At 41.2% G+C, this 16,745-nt stretch overlaps 1 protein-coding gene across 3 annotated transcripts in view; it reads right to left on the bottom strand.

Moving 5' to 3' along the window:
* stat6 (signal transducer and activator of transcription 6) overlaps positions 1–16,745 on the bottom strand; it is an 89,455-nt gene that overhangs the window by 63,167 nt on the left and 9,543 nt on the right. Inside the window, exon 2 of one of the 3 annotated variants that reach the window (XM_062971117.1) lies at positions 14,434–14,544. The exons of 1 other annotated variant lie outside the window; for it this stretch is intronic. The gene's annotated coding sequence lies outside the window, so the exon portion shown is untranslated. Of the gene's footprint in view, positions 1–14,433; positions 14,637–16,745 lie in introns of those variants that run through there. One more of the 3 variants, XM_016995234.2, reaches the window with a different exon arrangement.

The raw sequence follows: 16,745 nt of genomic DNA, 5'->3' as shown, positions 1-16,745 counted from the left end.
AAATAGTCAGCTTGCCTATGATGGCCAGCAGCTTTCCCATTTTCTCTGTCTATAAGGTCAGAGCCCCATCTACACTCCCATATAATTATGGCAATGTAGATGGGGCCCAGATCTGTTTAGCTATCAGCAGTAGATATGGCCTTCAGAACTACTCTGTGGCCATATCACATGAGGTCCAGTTTTTATGTCTGTCAAAAACAAACTATGCAAATATAATGATTTTGTCTCCAAAAAGACTATTATGTGCATTCCCAGCAAGCAGAAGAGTTTTGAAAAGCCTGCCATATTCCCTACTCAAGGACACTGTAATTTGCAATGTGTTCAAACAGAGCATTCCATATCTCAAAATTGCTTTATTTTCTTTTCCAACTAACAAACAATATTCTGTGCCCCTGAGATATTCAGTCCTCTTTGTGGTATTTCTCTTTTGGCAAGCATCCCCCCTTAGGGACCTTACTCTAAATTTGTTTTGATGTACTTCTTGAAAACTTGAAGTTCTCTTGAACAGGATTATTGCTCCCTTAGTGCCAGTTTGGCTTCATTCATATTGATCCTAACTATCATTAACAAGATGAGGGGTATTCCATGGGAAGGATCGGGTGGTTCTATTGATTCTCAGTCTATAGTGGGGGTTTTTTCTACTCACCAGATCTAAGCAGAAGCAGCCCTGCTTTGTATGCAGATATTACTGGTTAACACACAGCATACCTGACAGCACATCATACTGATTATATGTGGCACATGTCATGGTTGGGGGAAAGTGGTTGTAGGAGAATTTTTTTTTTTTAGTTTGCTAGAGCTTTCCCACCAAATTATCTAGACACAAACTTTAATTACGATCCTATTACTAATAACATGAGAAAAATATTGTCAGTGGCTGTACTAGATGTGGGATTTTGGAAGTTTATTTGTTTATTTCATAGTAGCTTGGGTACCTGGCATTGCCCAGGTTATTTGAAAAAGTCATTTTTTTATTTTACAAAATACATAAGGTTGTGGGTGATTCCCACATCATGCCAAGTTGACCCCCTGACACTCCGTCAGTACTTAGTTTGCCATTTTGGGCAAGTTTGCTCCATCAGTGGGATTCAGTGTGCTCTTTGGCTTTAGGGTAAATTACAATTCCCACTATGATTAGTCAGTCCCCTCAAACCTCTCCAGTAGGTTGAGTTAGTCATGGGGATTCTCTGTGCCAGGTATGGACCATCATCGGTGGATGTCACAGTTTCCTAGTTGTGGGTGAACTACAACTCCCAGAAAGGAAGATCATCCCCCCCCCCCCCCCCGAATCAAATTTCAGCATATCAGGTATGTGTGCCAAGTTTGGTCCAGATTCATTGGTGTTTGGTTTCACACTGCTCTCTGGATGTAGGTGAACTACAACTCCCCCAAATCAAAGAGAATTTCCCCCAAAGAACTCCAGTATTTTTTGCTGCTCATGGGCCAAGTTTGATCCAAGTCCATCTTTGGTGGAGTTCAGAATGTTCACTGATTGCAGATTAACTATAAACCCCAGGACCTACAACTCCAAAATGTCCAGGCCAATTACCCTCAAAACCCATCAGTATTCAAATTTGGGCATATCGGGTATGCATGCCAAGTGTGGTCCAGATCCATCATTGGTGGGGTTCAGAGTACTCTTAGATTGCAGGTGAACTATACATCCCAGTACCTATAACTCCTATAATCATGATGAATTTTCCCCAAACCTCTCTAGTATGTTCAGTTGCTGATCAATCCCTCTGTTTGCTGTGTGCCATAGAAAATAATAGGAAAGAGTTAAGGGGGAGGCAGTAGCTGGGGTCATGCAAATTCCACACCAATGGAGAGAATAAGAAACACTGGGATGTCTGTGGTGGAGGAAACACATACAATCTAAGAGGAAATTGTTCTCATATGAAAGCCTTCCCTTGGGTGGTGGGCAGTATCATGTTTGTGGAGGACATTGGCAGGATCTTTGACATGTTCACTGCACTCTCTATAACCTGCAATGTCATTGGAGGGAGGGCCATAGGTGTCTCCTGAGTAGTGGGAGCTATAGCCGTTTGTGGAAGTGGGAGGTTGTTTGTGTAAGTGGATACCCCAGCCACACACACACATACATATTTTCACTTTTATTATGTGTACTGATGTATGCCTCCTTTCTCCAATAGTGAGACTGAAGGCTGTTCCTGAATATGAATTAATTAAAGAAACTTTAACAATTAAACTTTTAGAAGCAATTACAAATCATCTCACTAAACAGTATGAAAACCTTTAAATATATAAAAAGCTAAATGTAATTAAATAAGCATGCAATGAAATAAGAAGTCACCCTACCTACACATTAAAAGTCTTCTTAAACAAAGAGGTTGGTGAAAGGAGAGCAGGCAAGGGGCCAGCCTAGGTCCCATGGAGGGGGCAGACCGCTCCCAACCTCCAATGCTTCAATAGTTAAAAAAATTAATAATAATTAAAAACTACAGATTTGACAATGCAATGAGCAGTGAAGAATAATGGAATCTGTGGACTGGCAGCATCTGGAAGATCACGCATGCCACAACCTTATTTTCAACCTTCTTAATCCCAGATGCCTACATCTTTCTCCAGATAAGGAAATACGAAAGCAGACAGAACGTCCTGCTTCTTCCCCAGTTCTACAGAGGAAAGTATTTTAGCAACTGCTGCTTTTTTGGTCTCCCTATAACTACCTACACGTGTCAGTTATTTCTGCTTCTGCCCAAATTCCTTCTCTTCAGCCATGTTGAGAATCAGCTGTTTTCCCTCCCTTTCTCTCTTTCTGCTCTTCTTAAAAAGGAAGAAAAGACAACCCAAACAAAATCAAACAGCAATGAGGCAGTTGGTATCACATCTCTTAGCATAAATCGCTTGTGGGTCTCAATCAGAGCTTGGAGAAATTATTGAAGACTACAACTCCCTGAATCTTCCAGCCAAAATGCCCAGATGTTTTGGACTTCAAATTACTGAGCATTGGGTATGCAGGCTGAGGCTTCTGGGAATTAAGTCCAAGAAAATCAGGAGAACCAAATGTTGAAAACCACTGCTCCACAGAATGAAAACCAAAAAGTAGGGAACTTAGGTAGGAAGATCTTTTGGTATTCACATAAAAGATCAACCAATAGAAGTGGCTATCATTGTCCTGGGATTTACAGCCAACTCATGTACTAAGCAGAAAGGACAAGATTTTAAAATCTCTGCAGCCACACCCGAGTAAAGCTACTACAACTTCCTGCCAGAGTTTCCTCTTTTATCTTTGCGATTATCATCAATATTTTGCTTTCATCAGCAGAAAAAGGCACTGCCTCTTCTACAGTGGTTCCCAACCTGTGGATCCCCAGATGTTTTGGCCTTCAACTCCCAGAAATCCTAACAGCTAGTAAACTGGTTGGGATTTATGGGTGTTGTAGGCCAAAAAACCTGGGGACCCACAGGTTGAGCACCACTGCTTTAGAAGAAAACAGTGGCCCTGTGAAATTTTGCTGAATGCCTTTCAGATCTCCTTAAGAGCAGAGGATTTTCACTTCAAAGACCCAGACTAAGATCCAATGCTTGAAAACAACACTTTACAAAAATGTTAGTAGTAACACATTATCTTTTATAGTAATAAGGAGATAACATGACTGCTTTAAACATCTAATAAAATTACCTGTATTACCTTTCCTTCCTTAAACACATAACATTTAAAGCATTAATGGAGGCTAATTCCCGGGGATTGTGTTTTTTATCATTTATTTTTATAATTTTTTAAAGTAATGGTTTAAATAGCAGCTAAAAAGGAATATATTATACAACTGATGGCCAAAACTGAAGACAGTGAGTAACAATATTTTTTTAAAGTCATGTTGTCAGCTCAACTATGATCAAAATTGCTCATCTTTGCAATAGAAGGCAGCCAGTGTTGACTTGTGGTATCAGAAATTTGGATGGGTTGCTGTGAGTTTTCTGGACTGTATGGCCATGTTCCATAAGCATTCCAAATGCTTCTGGAACATGGTCATACAGCCCGGAAAACTCACAGCAACCCAGTGATTCCGGCCATGAAAGCCATCGACAACACCAATATTTGGATCTTCGGAGGTAGCCTGTTGCATGTCTCAATACCTTGCAAAGTTAGGTTGATGGGAACATGGAATATGGGTTTTTTTTAACAACAGAGTTTGGACTGGGGGACTCCCTGCCCAGGGAAGTTAAGCTGGGCCCAGCTCTGTTAAATTTCAGGTAGGCAGACAAGTCAGTTCTGTTCTGCATGACGTTCAGTGTTCGAAACTGCTGTTTTACCTGTTTCAAAATGGGATTTTAGGATTGTTTTAATGTGTTTAAAATGTTATTAACTGCATATTATTTGATTTTTTTGTTCATCGCCTCAAGTTCCCTTGTGTGCTGGGAGGTGATATAGAGATATTTTTTAAAAAATAAACAAATAAGCAAAACTGCTTGGAAGAAAGGTACAGCACAATATATTTATCAGCTCAAAAAAAAATCTAAGTTGGAGTGATCAGGGCCGGCCTGAAATAATTTTAAATATTAAGCAGGGGGGGGGGGGAATTGCGCCCCCCGTGCTGTGGGAGGCATGGCCATGTGCCGTGGGAGGCGGGGCATGGCCAGACCTGGCCCCTCCTCCCGTGCCCTGGCCCTGCCTCCCGCGCTGCTCACCCTGACCCCGCCTCTCGCGCAGCGTGGGAGGCGTGGCCAGGGCGCACGGGGCGGGAAGCGGGGCACCGCCCAGACGGGGCCCCGCCTCCTGCCCTGCGTGCCCTGGCCCAGCAGGCCAGGAAGCGGCGGGAAAGCCCCTCCAGGCCGCGGTGACTGCGGCCTGGAGGAACTCCCGCTGCAGCCTGGCCAGCTGGGCAAGGCCAGCCGGGCGAGGGCGAGCAGTGCGGGAGGCAGGGCCAACCCTGCCACCCACACTGCCTCCCAACCTCCCACACTGCTCGCCCTGACCCCGCCTCTCTCTTGACGGCACCCCCGGGGACTGTGCGCCCGAAGCGGGTGCTTCAGTGGCCTCCATGTTGGGCCAGCCCTGAGTGATTCCTAGATAAGGTATAGGAATGCAATTGTGAGAAATTCTGGCCTGGCCATTCGATCCACCCCAAGGCACATCAAGGGCTTTGCTATCCTGAGCCCGAAGAGTGAAAAAGACAGAGATCATCCAGATCTCTCCATGTTGATAAAAAGTTTTACTCAGAAAAAAAGACTGAGAATATTTTAAAAATTCAAATCTAAATCACTTCTATGAAGGACTTATTTCTAACTGTTTAAACCATATTTTAAAACACTGGATTCAGTCCCACCAGTCTCAAAGTCTTTCATAGTACATTAATGATTGTTCACATGTGATATCAGGTTGAAGAGAAACTGGAGGCAGAATGTCCCTAATAGGGAAAATCAGAAAGGTTAAAAAAAAAACCAACACTATTAGAGGGACAGGTAGCCTCAAACTCTACTCATCTATGAGCTTCTCCACATGAGAAAAGATATCTGAAAATTCCAGATTTTGTTCCTGTAGAAACTATTCTTGTTCTGGAGATTCGTCTGAAGTTTCTAGGAACTCCCAGAATTGTCAAAGACTTTTCATTCCCACTTCCCAGAACCTTTTAAAGTTCTTTTAAAGAACCTTTATTTTCCAAAATGAAATGTTCTCTGCTTGGCAGCTTGTCTGAACTCACAATGTTAAGGAACTAGTTAATTTTCAGTGAGTAAATTCAACAAAGATCATGTGGGGCAAAATGGAATGTTTGCACAAATTCAAATGTTTAATGTTTAACTAGTATAACATTGATAATATACTTTTTGATTATAACTCCTAAATACAGTAATTATAAAGAAGACTCAGTGAAAATTGCTGAAAATTGATGTCAGAGTTTAGATGTGACATGTGATCAGAGGGGGATAGAAGAACACAAGCACAGGGAATGAGGAAAACTGGGCATGTGTCAAGAAGGAGTTTGGATACAAACCCAGGGCAAGAGAACTGCGTAAAAACTCTGCTTGTGTGCATGTGCATATGCACATTCATTAAATGTGGTATGAGTACAGTATATTCCTTATTTGTTAGACTGTGTTTTTTGAATGGCACATATTGTACAACTGTGTGGCTGATGGATAATTATGGTTAAAGACCTCTGCCTCCCCTGTAACATTACTCGGTATCATCCTTTGATCTCAGATTCTGGCCCTGAAGACTCAAGGCCTGGGATGTGTCTGACCCAGCAACCTTAACTATAATAGTCTTTTTTTCACCCTGGCTTTAGGCAGTGGTTTCAAAAAGGAAAAAGAGAGAAAAAAGGGGGGGAAACCATTGAAAAATGAAAAAGAGAAAAAATATAAAAGAAAAATTTTGACTTCTATTCTCCTTCCTTCCATTTAAATCTCTTCAGTCCAATTATATGGCAAGAGTATCCAGCCTCTATTTTAAACTTCCAAGGAAGGAACTTTCACCATACTCCAAGGCAGAAAGTTCCACTGCTGAACAGCTCCTAAAGCTTAAAATCCTAAACATCTGCAGAAGTGTCATAAACCCAACCAGGGTCTATTTCTCTCTCTCTTTTTAAAATACTTTTTATTTTATTGTTTTACCTCACTCCCCCCCTCCCCCCGCCCCCTGGGCATTCAAATTACATTTGAAATAGGGTTGTTGTATGTCTTTCGGGCTGTGTGGCCATGTTCTAGAAGTATTCTCTCCTAGGACAACGACCCTGTGATCCCGGCCTTGAAAGCCTTCGACAATACATTTGAAATCTCAATTTTTCTACATATTCTAAACAATTCCTACATTTTCTAAATAATTCCTAACTCGATCCCACATGCAGTTCAGACTTTTTTTACACACAACCAGCACATGATGTATTTAGTGAAAGTAACACCGTGTTCAATGCAAATAATAGTTAGACAAATATTAGCATTTTGCCACAAACTTCATTGCATAAACAGAAAAAGTGTTTCACAATATGCTAGTAGAACGAGTATCAGAATAGAATTGCAGTGGTGCCAAGGTTGCTTCTATCTCCCACTATTTTCCTTTCTACAACCCAAAAGATAAGTTCAATATTCTTCCCAATTTGCTACCCTACTTTTCAAAGAGTGTACTGTGGCCCGTAGCTGGGTCACACCTTTTCTCCAATAAATTGTTGCAGCAGCAGCAGCAACAACAGAATAATTTCCAAGCATGTATTCATACATAAATGAAACCATAAGGGTCTTTACAAAATTGCATTTGAGACTGCAGGAGTACAGACATTCCTGAGAGCTTTAATTATATTTGGAACATACTGCAATGGCAACATAAAGAAAACTAAAGTAAAACTTTAAAACTATATCAAATAAAATAAGAAGCAGAATTTGCCAAATCTCAAGGCATGAGACTTGTCTGGGAGTTAAATCTGGGGATAAAAATAATGGGGAAACCATGAGACACAAATCGGCAAGCATCACCCTATAAATCAATATTTGCCCAGATCAGAGAAAATGCTTTAAATATTCATAAATTTTATTATTATCCAATCATACTCTTGAAAATCAATAATAAAGTGTCAAACCCATATTAGCAATGCTGTTGCAAAATTAGTGATTAGAAACATATGTGGCTATAATGTTAAAAATATATAGATTCTGTGGGGATGGATTAGGATGGATAAGTTAAATGTTTAGCTAAACAGTCTACTGTTATTAATTTCTGTATTGGAAAGTGAAAATTAAAATATGTAAAATAAAGATCTCACAACACTTAATTTAAGTCCCACAATGATAGAAATGTGATCAACATATAAAGTAATGGTAGCAAGAGGGAACATTAAAGATGTTGATTTTGGAAAAACAAGTATTGGAGGTTATGTTTAATATATAAACAACATGTAATTTTTGGAGGATAATCCATAATTACATAATTATGGTGACTGACAGTGGTAAGATTAATGACTTCATGATTTGGGTAGACATGGAAGGAAAGGCAGAGAAGAAAAATAAATTATAATATTTGCTTAGGAAAAAATAATTATTTTATGTATTGGGATTTAAATTATTGTATAAAGTAAACAAGAAAAAAAATTGTAATAATATAGTCCCACGAACTCTCATTGGGAAACAGTGAAAGGTTTTCTCAATGCACATACATCTCATAGATACCCATTTACGCCACTCCTCTGTTGGTGCTTCCAGCTGTGCAGGGAGATTGGGGGGGGGGGGGGGGAGAGTGTCAATGTAAAAGATCAAGGTACTGGGTTGCTGTGAGTTTTCCGGGTTGTATGGCCATGTTCCAGAAGCATTGTTTCCTGACATTTCGCCCGCACCTATGGCAGGCATCGTCAGAGGTTGTGAGGTCTGTTGTAAACCAGGCAAGTGGGATTTATATATCTGTGGAATGTCCAAAGTGGGAGAAAGGACTCTTGTCTGCTTGAGGCAAGTGTGAATGTTGCAGAAAGCAGCCAGACTTTGAAGCTACAAGGCCATTCAATGCTAATCAAGGTGGCAACATTCACACTTGCTTACATGAGCCTACTTTAAAAATTAATATTAATGCCAGTCAGTGTATTATTGAAGAAAAAAACAAAACAACATTGCCGGTCTCACTCCCAACCCATTACCCCAAGGCTCTGAGTGGGATGACAAATATTTGATTCTGCTTCAGTAGCTTCTTCAAACTAGCCAGGGCCTTTCAGACACTTAGTTTATTGGTATTTATAAAGCAGGTGACAAATCAGCATTTATAAGGCCATTTCCAGATTCCCTGCCATTTCTAGGAAACAGAAAGTGCATTCCGACTCTTTCTCAATATATCCTGTGAGATTCTCCATCTGCACTGCAGTACAGGAAAGCTCAGCCATACTCTCCACATTCCCCTATAGACCATGGACTGCCTAAGTATGTGCTTTTCTGCCATTTTTAACAAATATGGTAACTGTTTTGGATTGCAGTACTATGGAAGCAATGTCTACTGGCTTCAGGGAAACTTGCTTCTGCAAAGATTTATTTTTACAGGACTACCCTGGGAAGTTAACATTTCCTCTTTACCATTTTTACACATAATATAGTGCAACAGGATGCTCAATGCCCAAACAAGAGTATTATCAAAATACTCCCCTTTCCCCTAGAAATGATATTTATGCAGCCTGAAACTATGGTATACCTGACAGATGAACACCCTCAGCTTAAAAGTTACCAAGAAAGGAGAATCTGCCAACTTTCAAGACTATCAATTCCAATATCAAATAACTCCTACCAAAAAAAATTCCTCCTAATATTTAATCGTAATTCCCCTTCCCTGCTTTGGACATAGCACTTTGAAGCAATTCAACATATTAATACCAACTGACTTCATATTCAATGGCTGGCATCCTGTTGGTGTGGTGGCTCAATGGGTTAAAACCTTGTGCCAGCTGAACTGCTGACCTGAAGGCTGGGTTGCTGACCTGAAGGTTGCTGGGTCAAATCCGCGAGATGGGCTGAGCGCCTGTCTGTCAGCTCTAGCTTACGGGAATATGGGAAAAGCCTCCCAGCAGGATGGTAATACATGCGGGCATCCCCTAGGCAATGTCTATGTAGACAGCTAATTCTCTCACACCAGAAGCGACTTGCAGTATGTTCTCAAGTTGCTTCTGACACAATTTTAAAAATCCCAGTTAGAGTAAACAAATTCAATCAATTGCTGGATGACTTGGGTGGATGACTCCAATTCAACAGGCTTATTCTTGTCAAAACTAATGACAGGAATTAGACCATTATTTTTGCTGTACTTCTTACAATAGTGGTTGCCACTAAAGTAGATCATCATCATAACTGTATCAGTTAGTAAAAGTGTCAGGCTTCATATCTTTGAAATCTCTGTGGTCTCATTTGGTTTCAGTTTATGACTGCTAGGGCTTGGGTTCATGCTAGGATATTAATTCTGTCCTTTAAATATTCTTTCGTACTTGCTCTGGATTTTCCTGAACCTACAATTTCTACAGATGTATAATTTTGAAAGCCTTGCCAAATCCAGTCAGGACTCACTTGCAACAGCATTTTTCTTGTGAAAAGATTTGTATCAAGCAGTTATATATGGAGGGAGAGCGTTCAACGGGCAGAACCTGCCATCCAGGCTTCATTTGCTGAAATCCCTCTTTTTAAACCATTGCACTGAAACTCTACCCTCTTGTGGCACTTTATTTATTCATTTACTTATTTTCCCCCAAACTAGGAGCCAGCTCACAGATTTGGTGAAAAAATGCATTACATTGTAATAAATCAAGCACTGTAATATTTTCAAGATACAATAGTTGTAATACCAGAGAATACAATTTGTAACACAATATAACATTAAAAGGTTTTTTAAAAGGAAATGTTTGAGAGGGCATTTTATTGAAGTGTTTTGATTTTTAAAAATCCTATTTTAAATGCATATTTTACATTGTTTTAATATTGTTAATAATTGTATTCCATTTTAATTTTACTTTTGTATATTTTTAGCTATGCTGTTCTTGTTTAAATTGTAATCTACCCTGAATTCTAATTTCAGAGAAGAAGTTGGGTAGAGATAAAGCCAGTAGTAGTAGTAGTAATTGAAAACATTATTCGCCGATACATCACATAGTCCTAGACACTTCGGAAGTGTCCGACATGTGATCCAATACAAATATAAAACACAAAAGCCAACATAGTGATCTTATTTTCTGTGTACTAATCTTATTGTGTAACAAATAATAATAATAATAATAATAATAATAATAATAATAATAAGAAGAAGAAGAAGAAGCTAAAATTGATTACTGTGTCAAAACAAGCATCAAATAATCATTTAAAATAATTTAAGAACACATCTCAAGGAAAAGAAAAACATAAAGAAAAAGTATAGCACACACATGTACTAGGGATGTCAGGGATCTTTTATAAGGGAATCGGAAAGCTCATCCCCTATGAGATTGAAAGGTGTCTTTTGTTACAATTGACTCTCCCTATTTGAATGCTGGGAAGCTTTTATTTTTCTATAGTCTGGACAAAATGCCAAACAATCCCATATTTGCCAGTTGGCCTTTCATAAAGTCAGAAATATGGGCATCATGTAATTTATGAATGTGAATAATATTTTAACTGAGAAATACATGGCTTAATAAACTTGAAGTCAATACTTTGATTAGGACATGGGGTTGATAACTACTTTCTGATGGTCAGTGCTTTATGTCACGGATTTCACTTGTCCCTTATTACTGTTTTGAAAATTTGGTTATACTGGTATGCACATGCTTGTGTACACATACACACACACACACACACAGAATTAAAAGTATTTTCCTTAGCATCCTGTAAGTTGCTTCCATAACAAAGCCGCCTTTGTTTCTGCTTATCAGGTATTCACTGCGAGGCACTCTATTTATTACACTCTTGTTGCCAAAGTGGACATTAAAATAGCATATTCTGGTCAAGGGTGCTGACTTCCTGGCTTCAAATTCATTTCCTTATAGGAATGCTCTTCCATCTAATATTCATAAACAAATTAAGAATGGAGTCGCTGACACCCTAATACACAGTTTCCCTCTCTAGAGATGTTTTTTTCTAATATCAGTTTTGCTTATGCTTATTAATTATGAGTGGCTATTAGCAGGGAAGAAGTTAAATCGAAACTAACTGGACCCATTTGATTGGGTTTGAATTTGTTTCTGCTATATGCTGTACCATGTCCCCAGCTGCACTCTCTCGCATTGTTTGACTATTCAGGGAAAAAAGTAACATTCAAGATATTTCCTATAATACAACTACTCTTAGATGAATCATTAATGCTTCCATTCCAGAATCTGGATCTACTAATGCAAGAATAGATATGTCAGAGTGTGATCCAATGCATGCTTGCTAAACCACGACTCGCACTGAATTCAAGGGGACAAGCCTACAACTAAGGCAAAAGCAAACCTCTTCTAAACAAACTTGTGAAGAAGCCACCACAGAGTTGCCATAAATCAGAAACCATCTGAAGATACATAATAACAGCAACAACAACTGCAACAAAGTGTACACAGGATCCCTGCATCGGTCTTTTAAGGTGGCACAAGACAACTTAGTTACTTAAGAGTTTTTGATCAACCAGTTACAACTAAAAACTTCGTGACACTGTCCAACAATCATGAAGCATGCCATATACAAATGCATGAAATCAATGTACAATATTTTACATTATTATTAGTAATACAAATGCAAGGTAGGAGGAGGAATTATACTAGAAAGATTTGCTAAAATGGGTACAGAGGCAAGTAGCAATAGGGGATAATGGGGATAATGCTTCCAGCAAAGAGTGAGACCTTGAAAATCTTTCATGTCAAGACCCTTTCATTTGCGACTAGCTTAGGTACCTGGCGATGCCCAGGTAAGATCTTTTGTAATGATAAATATTAGAAGCAATTATGGTTTGTTTGGGGTTTTATGAATGGTCCCATTAGAAAATGTATAACAATGTGGATGAATGACAACTCCCACCATTCTGGTTGGGTTCACAGCACTCTTTGGATGGGAGTGAACTCCCAAAATTCAAGGTCAATTCCCATCAAAACCCACTAGTATTCAAAGTTGGCCAAGTTGGGTATGCATGCCAAATGTGGTCCAGATTTCTATGCACTCAGCTAAGGTTTTATATTATTGCAATGCAAGAAATGTGTGGACTGAAGAAAATGTGTGCCCTTATTTTGCCACCATTGTAGCTACACATTTTTGGGTACATCTTCAGTGTGCCTTTAATGGAAACAATGGACAGATGGTGTGGAGGAGGGGAGAGTATCTCACACAGAAATTGCCACCAACCAAAGTGTTAATGCCCTGTTTGGGACCACTGCAGCGGTGTCCTATGTTCTGTACTATATCCCACTGCAAACAGATTTGCTAACACAGCAACTTTTCTGGAATTCCCCCTAAAATATGCAGATGTGCATGTACACATGGAAACAGGATAAAGAAAGCATGCTTGTCAGCTGGGACTCTCATCCACAATAGCAGCAGTATTTGAAACTGAAATGATAAATGATGATTTCATCCGGAAACTGGCCCCTTGAAATGTTTATCACTTGCATCACTATAAAATAAAGATGTTGTTACTGAGAACCAATGTGGTGTGGTTGTTTGACTATGAGGAAGTCACACTCTTTCTGCCTCAAAAAAAAAAAAGGGGGGGGGGTGCAAAGGTTACATACACCCCTCCAAACAAATCTTACCAAGAAAAAAAAAAAGTGGTAGGATGCTCTTACGGCAGTGGTTCTCAACCTGTGGGTCCCCAGATATTTTGGCCTTCAACTCCCAGAAATCCTAACAGCTGGTAATTTGGCTTGGATTTCTGGGAGTTGTAGGCCAAAACACCTGGGGACCCACAGGTTGAGAACCACTGCCTTAGGATCACCATAAATCGGAAACACACAGCAACAGTGTTGCTGTTTCCTTCCAAAAGGTATCACAGTGCTTTTTTTAGGTTGTGATTCAGCTTCTCTTTCCACTCTAGAAAGCGTTTGTGTATGTTTCCAGACTCGGCCTCTCCTTTCCCCCCCCCCCCCCAAGTATCCCAAAACTAAAATCCCGCTCTAGCCCCAATTGATTTCATCTGCATCCACACTGTGTACAATTTGCCTCCAGCACCAGATGTACTGCTTCCTATCTCTCCTACCAAGTACAACCACATCTGATTCAATCAATGTCACCAGTTGAAGGGTGCATCTACACTGTAGAATTAATGCAGCCTGACACCACTTTACCTGCCACAACTCAGTGCAATAGAATCCTGAGAGTTGCAGTTTGATGAAGCACCAACACTTTTCGGCAGAAAAGGCAAAAGACTTTGTAAAACTACAACTCTCAGAATTCCATAGCACTGAGTTAAAGTGCTATCAAGCTGCATTCCTTCTACAGTGTAGATCAGGCATGGGCAAACTTCGACCCTCCAGGTGTTTTGGACTTCAGCTCCCATAATTTCGATAGGCCGTTAGGAATTATGAGAGCTGAAGTCCAAAACACCTGGAGGGCCAAAGTTTGCCCATGCCTGGTGTAGATGCACCTATAGAAATCTCACTAATTACATTATTGTTTTACTTTTCCTTCAATATCTTTGGAAAGAAGCAAGCAATGTTACTTATTAAACAAAATAAGCCTGTACACTGTAGTTGGACAGCACTTTAATTGATGGCTCCATGTTATGGAATCACAGGGGTTTACAAGGTCTTTAGCCTTCTCTGCTGATTCCTCACCAAACTAAGACTCCTGTGATGTCACAGCACTGGAACTGGGCAATTCAAGTGATGTCAGACTGCATTAATTCGACAGTGTAGATCAGGCATGGGCAAACTTGGTCCCTCCAGGTGCTTTGGACTTCAACTCCCACAATTCCTAACCGCCAGCAGGCTGTTAGGAATTGTGGGAGTTGAAGTCCAAAACACCTGGAGGGACCAAGTTTGCCCATGCCTGATGTAGATGCACCCGAAGCTGCCTCTGTACCTTTAAGGAGCCGGGGATCCCTCCGCTCGCCTGCCTCCTTCGGCTTCCGAACTCCTTCGGGTTTAATCCTGCCAAGGAGCTGCCCGCTTCTGAGTTGATTCCCTGCTGCGACTGGGGCGGAGAAGAGAAGGCGAATGATCGAAAAAGAGAGAGAGGAAGAGGGAAGCACTCACTGGCGTCACAGAGCCACTGACTCACAAGTGAAAGTATTTTATTGTGAAACAATGATAATTTACGTGTAATCCAGGAAGAGGGAAGGGCCAGCCCGGGCATTGGCAGAGCTGTGGCTTCGGCTTTGACACCCCCTCCTTCCGCTTAGCGCCATCACCTGGAAACCCCAGGTCTGCCTTTTGCCAAAAGCCAGCGGGGCATTTTGTGTTTTGTTCCCTTCTCACTGGAATAGTATCTTCTTCCTGAATTGTAAATCTTTCCAGAATCTGAAAATCGTTACTCGCATTGCCTGCCTGTAAGTAATTTCCGCATGATGGTGACCCCAAGGTCAATCTATGGGCCCTTCCACACAGCCCTACATCCCAGAATATCAAGGCAGGAAATCCCACAATATCTGCTTTGAACTGGATTATCTGAGTCCACACTGCCATATATTCCAGTTCAAAGCAGAATCATAGAACCATAAAACAATAAAGTTGGAAGAGACCTCATGGACCATCCAGTCCAACCCCATTTTGACAAGAAGCAGGAAATCACATTCAAAGCACACGACAGATGACCATCCATTCTCTGCTTAAAAGTCTCCAAAGAAGGAGCCTCCACCACACTCCGAGGCAGAGAGTTCCACTGCCAAACAGCTCTCACTCTTCTGCATCCTAGTCTCCAGGGCAGCAGAAAACAAGCTTTCTCCCTCCTCCCTATGACTTCCCCTCACATATTTATACATGGACATCATGTCTCCTCTCAGCCTTCTCTTCTGCAGGCTAAACATGCCCAGTTCTTTAAGCCACTCCTCATAGGGCTTGTTCTCCAGACCCTTGATCATTTTAGTTGCCCTCATCTGGACATATTCCAGCTTGTCAACATCTCCCTTAAATTGTGGTGCTCAGAACTGGACACAATATTCCAGTTGTGGTCTGACCAAGGCAGAATAGAGGAGTAGCATGACTGCCCTGGATCTAGACACTAGACTCCTATTGATGCAGGCCAAAATCCCATTGGCTTTTTTAGCTGCCACATCACATTGTTGGCTCATGTTTAACTTGTTGTCCACAAGGACTCCAAGGTCTCCAAGAATATGTGGGATTTCCTGCCTTGATATTCTGGGCTATATGGCTGTGTGGAAGGGCCCTGAGTGCATACTGCCATATATTCCAGTTCAAAGCAGATAGGGACCTATATTGCAGGGGTTTTCCTGGCAAGATCTTTTCCTCTCCCCTGAGGCTGAGAGAGTATGACTTGCTCACCCAGCAGACTTCCGCAGCTGAGTAGCATTTGAACCCTGGTCTCCAGAGTCCAAGGCAGGATCTACACTGCCCTGTATCCCAGGATCTGATCCCAGATTATCAGCTTTGAACTGGATTATATGAGGGCCCTTCCACACAGCACTATATCCCAGAATATCAAGGCAGAAAATCCCACAATATCTGCTTTGAACTGTCTTATCTGAGTCCACACTTCGATAATGTGAGATTTTCTGCCTTGATATTTGGGGGTGTTGTGCTGTGTGTAAGGGCCCTGAGTCTCCACTGCCATATAATTAGGAAGGGGAAGGGAGTGGAGGAGAAGGCATTAAAACATCTGCTGGCTGGACGTTTACCACCTTGCCTGCCTGCTCTCCTGGTTACCACCCTTGCCTGCCTACTCAGGAGAAGGAGACTGTTCTGCGGCCCCTCCCTCATACACTGGTAGGAAGGGGAAGGGAGTGGAGGAGAAGGCATTAAAACATCTGCATTATTTTTGAGATGGGATCCAACCAACTAAACCGTGACTTGTTGGACCTTTTGTTCTTAGAGTACGAATGCCTTACTGAAAGTTTAGGCTGCCTTGGAGTGTTACTAAATCGATCGAGTGACTCAAAATCACCAAAAAGAGCCTCCATGGACATATTGCAGGAAGATAAGTACTTACTAAACGATAGTCCAGCTGAGGTGTTCCTTGGGGGGGTAAGTTCCTCGCCAAGATCATCGCAGCCTCTGAGTCCACCATCATGGCCCCTGATACCCTTGGGGGGAGTTTTCCAAGAGGTGACAGTCTTGGAATGCTCATTTGGGGGATATTGCCCTTTTGGGGCAAATCCTGATAACACCTGTCCCTGGTCAAACCAAAAATCTAGGAAGGCCATGGGGGCCATGGGGGCA

This window comes from Anolis carolinensis, chromosome 2, assembly GCF_035594765.1.
Source record: "Anolis carolinensis isolate JA03-04 chromosome 2, rAnoCar3.1.pri, whole genome shotgun sequence".
Classification (NCBI taxonomy): domain Eukaryota; kingdom Metazoa; phylum Chordata; class Lepidosauria; order Squamata; family Dactyloidae; genus Anolis; species Anolis carolinensis.
The sequence above is the reverse complement of the archived record's forward strand: the minus strand, read 5'-3'. Positions and strand labels throughout refer to the sequence as shown.